The sequence below is a fragment of the Myotis lucifugus genome, unplaced genomic scaffold (genome assembly GCF_000147115.1).
Source record: "Myotis lucifugus unplaced genomic scaffold, Myoluc2.0 scaffold_97, whole genome shotgun sequence".
Classification (NCBI taxonomy): domain Eukaryota; kingdom Metazoa; phylum Chordata; class Mammalia; order Chiroptera; family Vespertilionidae; genus Myotis; species Myotis lucifugus.
In genome coordinates, this window is record NW_005871145.1 from 2,838,729 (window position 1) to 2,839,246 (window position 518).

Below are 518 nucleotides of genomic sequence, written 5' to 3' on the forward strand. Positions count from 1 at the left end.
CAGGAGAAGTCTCCCTCACGTTTAAGAATCGTTTGGATGAATATTCTCTCGTTCGTCTTTTATGATCTTGTTCTTCCGACAGTGTCAAAATAGATTCGTGTGTAGGTGCGAGAACCTCTTTAGTATTTGCGAGAACTCACTTGTTCTCACTTCCATAGCTCCCGGTGTCGGTCACATGGTGAATGCAAAAGAAGCGGGAGCCGAGTGTCCTGTTGTTGAAATGTACTTGGCCCATTCCTAGGCGGGCACGAGAGGAGCCGCGGATCGAGCCCAGAGGATCTGACCCATTTTGGGGAGCAGTCACCACACCGGAGGTCTTACCCTCGCGGGAGGGGGCGGGGGCCGCGTGCGCGGGCCTGACCCCGGCGTGCGGAACGGTGACCCCGGCCGGAGGCGGGGCCTGGCCAATGGCCTGCGGCCTGGGACACCCGGACCGGCGGGAGGGCGGGGCCTCTGCCCCGGGGGAGGGCGTGACGGCTCCCCGGGAACCTGGGCTGATCTGGCCTTTCCCATCCCCC